Here is a 13,910-nt window from a genome sequence, read left to right on the forward strand (position 1 = left end):
GTGGAATTTTAGAAAGGCCTGAAAATTATAGGATAGAACAGCAGCCCCTGAACTTTTGACAGTTGCACTCCTCCCTCCCCCCCCCCCCCCGCTGCATTCTCCCAGAGGTGGGGCCAGGAGCAGAGCTGTGGCTCCAATGGGGGGAGGGGAGAGGGGACGCATATAGGAGTAAGGGGGCCAAGGCTGGGGCTGCAGCTGGGGGGGAGGGTGGGTCTGGGGCCAGAGGCAGGGGCCGGAGCCAGCAGCTGAGCCCACAGGACCCATACCCCTGAGGTGAGAAGCCACTCCAAGCAGCAAGCAACAGAGAGAAGTCTTAAGCCAAGCCTCACAGCTGGGATTACATGTGTTATAAAACCCTAGCAAAGACAAGCCCTAGATTAGCTGTGTCCTGAGCTCTACCACTGAGTCTTATCCCAGAAGATCTAGACATTCTGGGAGGCTTTCCATGAAGATCTAAAGTGAAATCCTCAACAATCTAATAAACAGCTCCTTGGCCCTAATCATACAAACCTGTAAAGACTTTGGACAAGTCATCCAAGGTGGTACTAGGAAAAATGATAACATCCGACCAGCAGGCCAAATTGCTCACCATTTGCTACAAAGAAAGACGTTTTCTCACAACAGTTGACAGCAGTCACAAGAAAAAAAACAGTGCAGCAGGAGTCAGAAGATGCTAAGCAAAGAGATCTGCACACAAACGATCCGTTTTTCCAAGGAGGAGGGTACACAAGGGAGTTTGAGAAACAGTGACCTGCTGGCACTTGCTCTGGAGTACCCGCCCCAAATCTGCTCCTAGTGGCCAGCGCCCTGTCCAGGCTGGGCCGGGCCAGCACAGCACACTCCCGGCGAGCACAGGCGGCCTGCTATGGGCCACGCTTACACACGCAGCTGAAGCCGGGGCTGCAGCGGGAGGCTCGGGGAGGGGGATCGATACACAGCAGGGCAGAGCCAAGCTGGGGCAAGGCCGAGCCCTCCCGCCCCCCGGCCGCCCTTGTCTCCACGCAGGAGCCAGTTTTACCCGAGCCTTTCCAGGGACGAAGCCTAAACCGTAGCCCAGAGGCAGGGGGAGAAGCGATCTCTGAGCGCCCGCTAGCACCCGGCTCCCCCCAGCCCCCCACTCACCGCAGCGCCCGGGGCTGCCAGACGCCCGGCCCCGCTCCCTTCCCCAGCGCCAAAGTTCGAAAAGCTGCCGCCGCACGGTCAGTTACACACATCCCGGGATAGCGCTGATTGGCCACTAGCGCAGCCGCTCACAAACCAGCCCTCCCCGTTGGACCAATGGGCTCAAGCCGCAGGGCCGAGCCTCTTCGATTGGTGCGTTCGGAATGATTCAAACTCCATTGGCTGTTGCGGGAGGAGGGTGGGGTGTGATTGGCTCTGAGGCTGCAGCGCAGGCTGGGGCGGGCTGTCGGCGCAAATAGGCAGCAATCGCGGCGGGCCTGGGAGTTAGTGGCTGTTTATTAGGGAGGTTCAGAAGCAACACGTCAGCCAGTATGTCCAATGGGATGGGTAGATCCCTCACCAAAACCAGGGCTGGGTTCTATGGTGCTGTGAAGGGGCAGGAAAAAGAAAGGCCGCATGGAAACGAGATGGTGACACGATAGTGAGCGGTGCTTCTGACTGTACACATCTGCCTCCACCCCCTTTCCACACCACACCACACCACACGGGTTGATCCTGCAGTCCGAACTCATATTTACCTCAGTGGGACTCTTGCATAAAGATCAGCTGCCTGTCATGGTGCCTACAAACCCCAGCCTGCTGATCTTGGCTAGAGAGGTGAAAAGCTGTGCCTATTCCTTTCCTTTCCCTTCTCAGTTCTTTCCTTCCTCTAACCCCCATTTAAAGGGGGAAAAAACACCTCCACGATACAAGGTTTCAGAGTAGCATGAAGTGAGCTGTAGCTCATGAAAGCTTATGCTCTAATACATTTGTTAGTCTCTAAGATGCTACAAGTCCTCCTTTTCTTTCCACAATACAAGTTACTAAGAAAACTCTGCCAACTCTTCACCACACTTTATATCCTCTACCTGTCCTCTGTTTGTATTTTGAATTAGTAAGCCTTTTAGGGCAAGGAGTGTGTATTTTCTGTGTTTATACACCACCCAGCACAATGGGCCCATAGGCCCTTGGGTGCTATCTTAATATAAATTACAGACAAAAAATGCATTAAAATGGTGTTATTTAGGTTGGAAAGTCAAGCACTCCAAAGTTAAGAAATGCCAAGTTTAAGGATGCTCATGCAACCTAATTCTGCCCCTTGTGCATCCATCCTGTGCAGTGAATGAGGCAGGGTCCTGTGACAAACATTGTGTGTTATCATGTAATAAAGGACAGTATCGTAATGCCTCAGGCACAAGGGGACTGAATTAAGGTTGCACAAGTAACTGTAAATCTGGTTGTGCAACTATAACAATCCCCCTGCCATCACCAGTGGGACTTTAACCTTTAGCAACATAGGATTATAGCTGGCAACAGGAGAAAGCTGTTATTCCAGAGGAGGAAATGGACTACTGGGTCTAGCTGCTGCCTGGGTCTTGGGTGTGGTCAAAGGGGAGAGTTGAGCTCAACACTGGTATTTCTTTCTCTCTCTCCCTCTCTCCCTGTTCCCCAAGAAACTGGTGCAGCTCCTGCCCTTGTGGTACCCCTGCAGGGGGGATGGGCACTTGAAGCCATGTGCTAAATCCAGGAGTTGTTTGTGGGGAGTGTGGCCCATCTCTCTCTCTCTTCCCACCCTCCTTTGCAGTTGGCAGAACTACAGTCCCACATAGTAGCCCCTGAGGTGTGTGCGTAGGAAATGAACTACTGAGGCCAGATGCTGAGTCTGGCAGGATCCAGAGGAATGTGGGGAGGAAGTCCCATATAGTGTCTCCAGAGGCGTTGTATGAGATCCAAAGGGGTGGGACCTCATGCTGATCAGCTCTCTTTCCCCTTAACTCCATGCCACTATAGTTTAGCTGGCTGTTCTCAGGCATTGCCATATATCTGACTCTGCGGCTGCTGCTGCTTTGGTGGATGTATATGCCCAACCTTCGAATGTTGTGTTTGGTTATTCTTTTAGCCTACTGCCAACATTTTATTGAGGAACACAAGTGAAAGAAAGAAATAATAGAAAAAGACCTCAAGGGGTCATCTAGTCTATCCCTCCATGATGAGGCAGTCTTAGACCATCCCTGATAGATGTTTGTATAACATTTTCTTAAAAGCCTGCTGATTTTTAACTGTTTGTACATCAGGAAAAGCTGAAAGGAATTTCAGGGGACAAAGAAAAGGCACTTTCCTAGGCTAAGGGTAGTCTCACTGTTGAATGTTAACAGACCACTGCAAACAATAGAGGTGTGAGAACTTCTCAAAGGAATGATCTCAAAAATCCTTTATAACAGAAAGTGTTGGACAATCTAACTTGAGGGGTTACAACCAGCTCCCCCTATATTCACTCCTCCTCCTCCTTTAACCAATAATTTGTCCACTTAGCTTTAATCCCTCTGAGCAGACCCACCCTTACATCCACCAACAACATATAACATTGGACACAAGCCTATTGTACAGAATAGGCCTGAAATGGCAAAAACAAAGCAAAATCCTATCATTCTTATCCTGAGAAAGACACCCTCTTTATCCTACATAATAATTAGCATAGCAAGGTCAACAAACAGTCAGTTAAAAGATGCAAACCAAATTCAGGATTAATTCGAAATTTGTTATAAACAGAAACTCAGAATAATTCCCACTTTACTGAAAAACCAACTACAGTGCAACTACTAGCCTCAAATATACAGACATATACCATAGCATATTTTGAAGGCTATGAAATTGAGCTTGCGCATACATCAGTTAATTTTTTTTCCCCAAACCTCATAAGAGATCTTTTCCCACATAACTCAAGTAAGAATTTAGGCCTTTCAGTAATATCATTTGCACTTAAGGGTTTTTCTGCACTTGCCATTTATTTTTTTGTCTGAAAAATTTCCAACTGATGTTAGCAGGCAGCCACAGGTGCCAACTTTCTTCTTTCCGGTGAGTGCTCCACCCCTGCACCGTCCAGACCCCACTCCCATTCCATCCCATCCCCCAAGGCCCCACCCTTGCTCTGCCTTTTCCCACTCCTGCTCTGCCCTCTCCCCACAGTGCCTCCCACCCACCCACTGAACAGCGGATGGGTGGGGTCCACCGAGCATCTGAGTGGCTGGATCCCCCAAGCAGCTGATGGGTGGGACCTGCCGAACAGCTGTTCAGCCGGTGGCTGGTGGATGCTCAGCACCCACTATTTTTTTTCTGTGGGTGCTCCAGCCCACAGAAACTTTGGTGATGCATGTAAAACAGACCAATTATTACTGGTTTTGTAAAACCTTTTAAGGTAGGTTCTGAAGTTTATAACACCAAGGTCAGGAGTGAGTCTCATTACAGAACTATTTTATCCAATCCTCTACAGTTTTTTTGAGAGGGGCTGGAAAAGCTGCTTTGGGACAACGTGACATTAAAAAACAAGAACATCTTGATACCACTGCCTCAGACTGTGTTGTTGTATTGACCTTTGAGGCCATAATCCTCAAGCTGCTACATAGTTGCATGCCATCTCCTACATCCCACACATTGTTTCCATCCTGCTTCCTCCTGGCACAATGCAGCCTCATCTTTTCCACATCACCCCATGCTGTGACTGTTCTAGGCCACCTGACCACACCACACAATTTCCAGGATGTCTACCTGAGAACATTTGTAAACAAAAGAGATCCATCTTCTCATACCATGTCATTGCCATATCACTGACATATTGTTTCTATGCTATCACTTTACGCTGTATCTCTAGCAGAGGTGATTAAAAGTGTGAGTAACCACTACCCTCTGCAGGGATCTGTGACTTTTGAGTTTGGAATACTGTATATGGACCCTGAGCAGTGCTTGAATAACAATTAATTGATCTGTAAGACCTTTCAGAGTTCAAGAACAAAATGAAAGACCATCCCTTATGATGAATGATGAGCTATGACCGTGTCTATGTGGGAAAGTTTTACCAGTTTCACTGATTTAGTATACTGGTAAAACACACCATGTGGACACTCTTATTCCAACATGAGTGGCTTTTTTCAGTACAGTTTAATCCCCTTCCCAAGCTACAGAAGCTGAACTGAAAAAGGCACACTTACGTGGGAATAAGAGCATCTTCACAGGGTGTTGTACAGCTATAACAATATTGGTATAAATTCACACCTTAGGCTACACTGAAAACATTTCCTGTGTAGACAAGGCCTAATACTTTGCATTTGTATAGCGCTTTTCTCAAAAGCACTTTACAAAGGTGGATAAATGTTATCTCTCTTTTACAGATGTGGAATCTGAGTCATAGACGCCTTGTTTACACTGGCATACTCTGCATTCATCAGCAGCTAGGTCAGCTGCACTGGTGTTAACAGTTTAAGTGCTAGTACAATCTCCCTCTGCAGCAGGAACCACATCTTTCTCTGTTTCAGAGTAACAGCCGTGTTAGTCTGTCTTTGCAAAAAGAAAAGGAGTACTTGTGGCACCTTAGAGACTAACCAATTTATTTGAGCATGAGCTTTCGTGAGCTACAGCTCACTTCAGTGTTTAGTACATCAGGGGGCTGATCCTGTTTGAGGCCTCTGGGAGCTATCTTAATAAATAATAATAGACAGGAACAAACTGTTTCCAACACTGTATCCAAAAGACTTGGTTCAAGCAAAGCTCAACCATAAGTTTCAGAAATGGTTCTGAACATGACTAGGTCCACTCTACTCTTGCAGTTAAATAATTCTGAGTCATGGTTCATTTGCACCCTTTGGGTGCATCTCAGCCAGCAAATTTCTCACCTAGTATTTCCAAACAGCCCTACTGCTAACACTAATGGAGATATTAATATAGACTGTGTGCGCACATTAAGTAGTAAAAATGTCCACATCTGGTATATTGTAGTATTTAGTTCAGTCCTAGCACCATTGAAAACAACCTACTGGACAGCATTAGTAAAATTTCCTAGCAAAATAGAACCTCAGCATTACGAACACCAGAGTTACGAACTGACTGGATAACCACACACCTCATTTGGAACAGGAAGTATGCAGTCAGGCAGCAGAGACCACACACACACAAAAATCAAGTACTATACAGTACAGTATTGTGTTCAATGTAAACTACGGGAAAAAAAAGGAAAGTTTAAAAAAAGGATTTGACAAGGTAAGGACGGGGCGGCAAGTTGTATTGGCCCGTGGTGCCCGGTCTCTAGCAAATTCAGGGCCCAGGGGACCCAGCTTCACCAATGTGTGGGGCCGGGTCTCTCCCCCGGCCCCGCCTGCTGCCTCCATGAGCCCCCTCCTCCGAGTGTCCCTGCCTGTCCTGGGCAGCGGGTGGCTTCCCCCTGAAGTTCCATGCTGTGCTCTCTTGCCGGCCACTGCCAGCTACAAGGGAGCATCGCCGGGGGCAGATTGAGGCAGCTGCTGCACCCGTGGAGGGAGGAGGTGTATAGCTCCCCCCTCAGCAGGTGACTCCAAGGTGCGGGGGCTTTTCCTGGCTGGACCTCCTGAGCAGGAGCCTGGGGGGGGCTTGGGTGAGTGTTATGCTGCGGGGGGCCAGGGAAGGGACCTCTCCCCCAAGAGCTCGCTGCTGCCGGCTGGGGGGAGTCCTCCTCTCTGGCTCCACACCCCAGCCTGCTGCACCCCAAACTCCTCATCCCCAGCCCAGCCCCATGCCCCACACCCCGTCCCATACCCCAACCCTCTGTCCTAGTCCAGAGCCTGCACCCAGCACCCAAACCCCCTCCCGCACCCAGCACGATAAATCCCCTCCCACACCCCAACCCCCTGTCCCAGCCCGGAGCCCGCACCCAGCACCCAAACTCCCTCCCAGAGCTCGCACCCCTCTCACACCCAAACTCTTCCCCAGCACCTGCACCCCAAACCCCCTCCTGCACCCAAACTCCCTCCCAGAGCCCGCACCCCCTCCTGCACCCCACCCCCTTACCCCAGCCCGGAGCCCGCACCCAGCACCCAAACTCCCTCCCAGAGCCCGCACCCCTCCCGCACCGAAACCTCCTCCCACACCCAAACTCCCTCCCAGAGCCTTAGGCAGGTATGCGTGTGTGTGTGTGTCGGGGGGAGACTTGGACCTGTTCTGGGCACCACCAAAAATTATACAAACCTGCTGCCCCTGGGTAAGGAAACTGTTTCTGTGCTTGTTTCATTTAAATTAAGATGATTAAAATGAGCATTTTCCTTCTGCATAGAAGTTTCAAAGCTGTATTAAGTCTATGTTCCACTGTAAACTTTTGAAAGAACAACCATAACGTTTTGTTCAGAGGTACGACCATTTCAGAGTTACAAATAACCTCAATTCCCGAAATGTTCATAACTTTGAGGTTCTACTGTATAGAGATTAGTGAGGTGACATGACTTGTTTAAGGTCACATAGTGAATTGTGTAGAAGTGGGACTAGAAGCGAAGCCTGTGATCTAGCCACTAGCGCCTTTCTATCATGTATGATAGGGCAGGGGTTCTCAACCTTTTTCTTTCTAAGGCCCCACAACATGCTATAAAAACCTCTATGGCCCACCTGTGCCACAATAACTGTTTTTCTGCACATCCGGTAGATTAAAAGCCAGGGCTGGTGTTAAGGGGTAGCAAGCAGGGCAATTGTCTGTGGCCCCACACCACAGGGGGCCCTGCAAAACTGAGCTGCTTGGGCTTTGGCTTCAGCCCCACGTGGCTTGGGCTTCAGCTTTCTGCCCTGAGCCCCAGGGAGTCTAACACTGACCCTGCACTCTGGTTTAGTTTAGCAGATCCCCTGAAACCTGCTGGCAGCCCCAGACCCCTGGTTGAGAACCACGATGATAGTGGGTGATTTGATTAATTCAACTTTGCCGTGTGGGCTAACTTGTATTTCTTTGTTTTGGAACTTTCCACTTAGCATTTATATAAGGTCTTATGGTTGCTGCTTTCACTTTAAAAAAGTATGGAAAAATCTGATAACTTTTAGGTAAAATTCCTGTGAATAGTTATGAATAAGGCTACAATTTAGTCATGGGTATTTTTAGTAAAAGTCATGGACAGGTCATGGGCAATAAACAAAAAGTCATGGCCTGTCCCGTGACCTGTCCATGACTTGTACTTTATAAATGCCGCGACTAAAACCTAGGGGCTCGGGTTGAGGGACCTCTTGCAGCTGTTGTTGGTCGGGTGGCGGAGGAGGAGGGAGGCTCCGGCATACCATGACTGCTGCTGTTGAGGGGCGGGGGAAGGGCGGGATCCTGCTAGGGGAAGGGGTGGCCCGGGGCCTTGCCACTACTGCTCAGCCGTGGGCCCTGCAGGCCACTGCTACTGCTCCTGGATCGCTGCTCCATGGTAGCGCCTAGGACCAGCTGCCCCGGGTAGCCCGAGCAGTGGCTGGTGCAGCTGGCCCTGGGACCGCCCCAGTGGCTCTGGTGTCAGACCCACTGGGCGCTGCAGAAGTCACGGAGGTCCTGGAAAGTCATGGAATCCGTGACTTCTGTGACCTCCGTGAAAGACTCACAACCTTAGTTATGAACATAGAAAAATATTCCCTTGTAACTTTGATGTAACTTTTAGCTAAAATTTATCTTGTATTATCCCACAAACACCTGCTAAAATCTTAGCATTTCTATTTGATTGTCAGTAATATATTACATAAATGTAACTCAATAATGTAAATGTTAGTAACATGAACTAGATCATGAAAATTTTCTACAGCTGCCACTAGGTGATTCCCTATGCTCTGGAAAGAAAGTAATAACGAGTCTAACAGCAATGTTTTTTAAAAATGCCCAGTCAGTCAGAAGGGGAGTTTGGCAAGTTACATGGCCACAGCAATGCTGTGATTGCAATAAGAGCAAACCCACAAAGATATTCTATTTATGCTCTTCAGAGTTACTATAAATGAGTGCTAGCGGATCAAGGCTATGAATACCTCAGTAACGTTCATGGATTTAGTATGAGAATGAAATTATAAATAATTATGACAGTTACATTATGAAATGATACAGCTAAGTCTTCAGTTCTTTTGTAGGGCTGTAAATTACCAATGCCTGAACTGCAAATAAAGTTGGAATTTTAGAAGAAAAAAAAAAGATACCGTATTTAGGGATCTTTATTAGGCCCATACCGTATTTTCTTGTGAATTCTAAAATAATCAGTATCAATAAGAGCTGCACTCTGTTTAATGGTGTCAATGGTATTTAAGATAAAGGAGAAACTTTCAAACAAACTTTATAACATTCAAGCCTGCTAGCTGCTGGGGTAGGGGAACAACTATGAGTTGTCCCCTGCTCCAGTCCACTCCCAGCAGAGGAGACTGGATCAGACTGTGAGTTGCAGAATTAGGGCCCACTTACACCACTGCAACCACACAAAAGTCAATGTGGTGACAGGTGTAAAGGTAAGCAGATTCTGGTTCCTTTGTGTGGGGATCCAGTCAAAGAGCAGATAGAGACATTTGGTATGAATGACTTTTAGTTTAAGTGAAAAGCTAAACAAGAAAAAAAAAGTCTCCATGTGAACAAACAGCATGTACATCATCTGACAATCCATAAGGAGCTCAGCTCCAACAAAAAACTAGCAACTGAACTCTGAACACAGGAAGAGTGGTTCAGAAATTTACAAGTGCACTACAAGGTGTCACATTTCAGGGCAACTGCCCCTGTATTTCCCCCCAGTGGTCCGGTAAGGGCACCCACTCCTAGGCTTCCTGTTCCCGAGCCATTGCCTTTCTTGGGTGGAGACCCACATCTCTCCCCCTTCTGACTGGGGTACATCCTTGTTCCTTGGCTTCACTGTGTTACTCCCAGTGCAGACAGGTTGTCCAAGGACACCTGCTTGCTTTCTCCTCAGAGATGGTTAACATGTGTAATTGCTACAGTTATAAGGCACCACATAGCTCTTTTTATGCAAGACTAATTTTATTATTAGGGTAAAAGCACTACAGAAAAAATATTAAATACAATAAAAAACCTTACACACTTGCCAATAAGCTCACCAGACATCACCCCAGCTCTAACAGGGGCTCTAGCAGGAGTAGTTCTTCAACACTGCACCCAAGGAATTTTCTTTGTGGTCACAAGTTCATCACAGCTTCAGTCCTTCCAACCCTACTCTACAGATTGGGGCTCTCCATGGATCAGGGGTCCTGTCCATTTGCTGGATGAGGAAGAAGGCCCCGAGCCAGGTTAAAACCAGGCTATTTGTCCAACAATCCTTTCTTTGTCTGTTAGTCCCTGGAGAATACAATTTGAACTAGTATATGTGGACCTTTCCAGGAGGGTGGCTTCAAAAGGCTGATAATGCAGGACATTAGCATCCTCCTCCCTACCGGAGAAGGTACATACAATGCCACAATAACACATCCACAATTGCATTTTTAATACAATGTAAGCCAAAGTTATTAACCCTAATTCAATAATTTAATTCGATAAAGTTTATCTTGATTCCATCAGGTTTGTTCAGGATATTACAATATATTGTCACTCTGTCACACAAGGCATAACACTTTCATAGCTATATACACTATACTTTACTCTTGTAACTTAAAAAAAAAAGGCTTTGTGGAAGGTGCATAATAAGCATGGTTAGCAGTTGTTCTTGCTCCAGTTCCTCCATCTGCATTTTGTGATTCACCTTCAGTAACATTTTTACCTACATCATCTCTAGTCTGATAAACAATCATTTCCCTTTACACTAATTACATAATCTTCAGCTCTAACTTCAGTTCTTTATTTCCTGTTCTGCGCCTTTTATCTAGTACACCTGGTTAATACAGTTCGTATTACTTCCTAGCAACTAGATATGTTACTGGTCCCAATACCTTCCTGACAATACCTTTTCCATACTGGGGGAAAAAAACTGGTGGGGCTCTTCCAATCACCACCCAAAACTGTCCTTCCTCCAGTTTTTTCTGTCTGGCTCAATTCTCCTTATGTGGTTCTGTTCCTATCTGGACACTTTGGGCAGAGCACTTCTGGCATGCTCTGGCTTGGCTACCTCAACTCCTGCTGGCTGGCTCCACTCCCATTCTCTGCTGCCCTTGGAAAAAGAAAGAACAAAAATAAAGTCTTGATGAGAACAGCATATGTGTCTCTCCTGACAGTCTGTAGCAAGCTCTGAGAATTACTGCTGATTTCTGTACACACAGAGAGTTCTTAGAAATGTAAAAGTGCAGAACAGAGAAAATATCAACATTTTATAGCTGCATACACCAGTTGCTTTACATGGTATGTTTAGTTGGAGTAGGCCAATTTCTGATTGAAAATCTATGTGGGAGTTACTACTTGTCTCTTCAAGGAGAGGGGAGCCCAGGGATTGGCTACATAAGATAGGACACCAGTCACCATGCTATATAGGTGCTAGAGGGCTGGTCTTCCTTACAGGATCTGTGGGATTGACTGTGACTTCTTTTTCAAGGCCACATCCCTTGCCCCCTCTCTGAGGCTTGCAATCCCTCTCCCTGAGGGGAACATTCTTAGGAAGCTTAAATTCACCAAGTTGCCAAAGTTCTCTCAGCACTTCTCCCCAGACTTTTCAGCAGGGGGGAAACATTTGGCCCTCTGTCTTCACTTTAACATTCACTTTAATTTGCTATAGCGTATACAGGCATTGTGTAAGTTATGGTATAGTACGGGGTGGCCAAACTGTGGCTCTCGACCACATGCAGCTCTTTTACCCTTAAAGTGTGGCTCTCAGAGCCCACCACATCCCCCCCACCATTCTCCACCTACTAGAATGGGTGGAGGTGCTCGGAACCCCTGCCTTGCAGCAGGGTGCTGGAGTATGGGCTTGTGGCTAGTGGGGAAGGGGGTCTTGGGGCTTCAGCCCTGCAGGACACACTTCCCGGGGCTTGAGGGTTCAGCAGGAGCAGGGCTGAAGCCCTGAGCCCCGTCAGACACCTCCCGCAGGGCTGAAGCCCCAAGGCCCAGCCCCTAGCAGGTGTGTCCCGGCTCTTGAACTTCTGAAGATTGTCAGATGGGGCTCGGAAGGCCAGTATGTTTGACCATCCCTGGTATAGTATGTAACACTGGTGGGACAGGCTAGTGCTTAGGATGAGATCAAGTCAGAAGCTCAGCTGGAACTCTAAATATATAGTGTATTTATTTTAAAAACATATAGCATATCTGTAAAAGGAATTGGTTTGATCTGGATGTTGCGATGCAATTTTTTAAAATCATTTAATGATCATGAAAGATGCCCAATTCTCCACAGCTGGAAACTGAAATCATTTATCTACTGTAAAAAGAAAAGGAGTACTTGTGGCACCTTAGAGACTAACAGTTTATTTGAGCATAAGCTTTCGTGAGCTACAGCTCACTTCATCGGAATATGCATCCAATGAAGTGAGCTGTAGCTCACGAAAGCTTATGCTCAAATAAATTGGTTAGTCTCTAAGGTGCCACAAGTACTCCTTTTCTTTTTGCGAATACAGACTAACACGGCTGTTACTCTGAAACTTATCTACTGTAGGCAGTTTCGAAGTTCCCTGCACAATTCCATTAATGTGCCTCAATGCTGTTCTTTATCAGACCACATCTAGGAATCTGAGGGTGAGTCAGTCTGAAAATCCACTGAGTCTTAACTGGCCTTTCTGCTAAGACTGCTGGCAAACTGGCCATCTGTAATGTGGAAATCTGTCCATTGAGAAGTGGACTCAGGCCATTAACTAATTTCACATAGGCCCCAGATAAAAAGAGCCATCAGGCAGTAACAACTTTCAGTCACTAACAACAATTTGGGTCAGATTCAAATCACTGATCATGAGGTAAAAGGGTTTAATCCTACTACCAGTTCCCTAAATCACACTTCACCTTTTTGACAAATGGTATCACTTATTCAATACACTTGTCACTTGTATTTATTGGAATCATGTCTCTATGAATTAAAACTCTAAATGATAGAGGCTATGTAGAAATGCATTTTTTGGCCTGATGTTCATTACAGACTATTGATTAAATCACTCTTAGTTCATGAATCATTGACCAGATTGATTGCAATGACTCGGAATGGTATGAAGGCGAATTGGTCACATACTGACAATACTTAACATTTTGTGAAAATTAAAGTGAAGCACATATAATAACCAATTTTTAAATCTCAGTCTCTCAACATTCTAAAATGGCTTTATATCAGAAAACCATATGATCATATTCTGAATTAATCACTAATGAAAAGAAAAAGTATAATTATTTAATATTTATATTATTGTAGTTGTCATAAAATCCAGTGTGAATCAGGACCCCCTTATACTAGGTGCTCTACAAATACATATGAAAACAACGCTGATATTTATATTACTATATAATGCTTTCCATCTGCTGATTTTAAGGAGCCTTAAAAGCATGAATGAATTGAGCCTTACAACAATCTTGTAAACTAGGAGGGTATTATCTCCATTTTACAGATAAGCAACGTGTAGGTGTCAAAGTCAAAGCACCAAGAATAAATTCAGGTCTCTTGGTACCAATTCTTTGCTATTTTCAGGAACTGGATGGCCCAAAGAGTGGTTATAGATCAGTATTTTCAAATGTGGGTTATAGATCAATATTTTCAAATGTGGGTGCCAAAAGTTAGGTACCTAAATACATATTTAGGTGCCTAAATAAGAGACTGATTTTCAGAAGTTCTGAGCACCTGAAATTCCCTTAGACTTAGACCCTGATTCAGTAGTCCATCTTTATGCTTACCTTTAGGTATGTGCTTGTCTCATTAACTTCCATGGAACTTAAGCACATGCTTAAATGTTCTTTGCTGAAATGTGCCCTTATGAGATGCTGGTGCTCAGCACCTCTGAAAATCGTGTCACTTTTATTTAGGTTTGCACTACTGTTGCCTTGTTATATGGATACATTATGGATTTGGATCTCCAGGGTTGTCAAACCAGTAATTTCAGGAGCAGTAAATTCA

The 13,910-nt window shown here is 46.0% G+C and overlaps 1 protein-coding gene across 2 annotated transcripts in view; it reads right to left on the reverse strand.

Annotated features, from left to right (window-relative positions):
* The window catches only part of CENPF (centromere protein F), a 68,333-nt gene extending 67,123 nt beyond the window's left edge, over positions 1–1,210 (reverse strand). For both annotated transcript variants that reach the window (XM_084622236.1, XM_084622235.1), the window contains exon 1: positions 1,123–1,210. The gene's annotated coding sequence lies outside the window, so the exon portion shown is untranslated. The remainder of the gene's footprint in view (positions 1–1,122) is intronic.
* Between the last annotated feature and the right edge of the window lie 12,700 nt (positions 1,211–13,910).

Source organism: Lepidochelys olivacea (assembly GCF_965140295.1).
Source record: "Lepidochelys olivacea isolate rLepOli2 genome assembly, chromosome: 3".
NCBI classification, from domain to species: Eukaryota; Metazoa; Chordata; order Testudines; family Cheloniidae; genus Lepidochelys; species Lepidochelys olivacea.